Source organism: Frankliniella occidentalis, unplaced genomic scaffold (genome assembly GCF_000697945.3).
Source record: "Frankliniella occidentalis isolate FOCC.00 unplaced genomic scaffold, Focc_3.1 Scaffold172, whole genome shotgun sequence".
In the NCBI taxonomy this organism is placed as follows: domain Eukaryota; kingdom Metazoa; phylum Arthropoda; class Insecta; order Thysanoptera; family Thripidae; genus Frankliniella; species Frankliniella occidentalis.
Window position 1 is genome coordinate 403732 of NW_026267298.1, and position 1119 is coordinate 404850.

The following is a 1119-nucleotide window of genomic DNA, read 5'->3' on the forward strand; positions in this document are numbered from 1 at the left end:
CTTCCCGCCTACCCTCCGCTCCTCCGCGCGCCCGCCCCCACCACCGCTCTCTGTATCCGTTTTTGTTCTTCTTAGTTCCGGGCAGCGCTCCATTGAAATACCCTATTTCGGCCGCCATGCTCACCACCCACTGCGCTGCCGCCGAGAGAGCGAGAGAGCCCCGCTGTATGACCAGAGCAACAATCAACAATGCCTCGCTGGCCTACAATGAAGGAGGTGCCACTTGAAATATAATTGGGAACTTCATATTGGGATTTTAAGATTTTGGGAAAATCGTATTGGGAACATTTGATTGGGAACGTCATATTGGGATATTAGCCTTTGGGAAATAGAATTTTGGGAGCCCATAAATTGGGAATTTATTTTTGGAAAAAAGGGGCGGCAACGGACTCGGGTGTCAGCGCCGTAGGCCAAGGTAGATGTATGCCACGCGCGTTGCAGCGTAACAGTGTTTCGTGAGATATCGCGAAGCCTGTTACGCGAGACGTGCTCTGGCGTACATCTACCTTGTTTTTATTTGGAAGTGATCCCGGCCGTGTGACAACCGACTCCCGTCGACGCCCGCTGTCAACCGCGCCCGAACAAAGTGTGAACACCTATTGATAACCTGAATTAGTGCATGTAAACATTAGTCTGAGTTTACTTTTGTAATAGGGTGTTCCAGGCTATCCAGAACGGAAGTGAAAAAGGACAAACTCACCGATTGATCTGTTTCCGTCTGCTCAGTATGAGAAATTACCATATGGTAGTTTGGTACGATTCTAACCTCTCCCGTTTAAAAATGATCAGCCCCTGGAACAGCCCGGACGGGCGGGCTCTTTTCGGGTTAGTCCGAAGTACCTAGCGGGCAGCCCTGAAACACACCCCAGAAGTGACAAAAACCGAAAGTTTCTGGGTATGCCCGGAGGCACCTTCGGACTGTTTTCGGGGATGCCCGAGCCCACCCAACGGTCACGAAAAAAAGGAAACAAGCGGTATTCGATCCCTTACCCTACGGGCTTCTGTTCTTTTGACCGACGCTCTTTCCAACTGAGCTACGGTGACGGATGAGAGGAGATGCCTCAGAGAGGGTCCTTCAACTAGATGCGCAGTCTTTACAGAAATGATGCCTTTCACTGC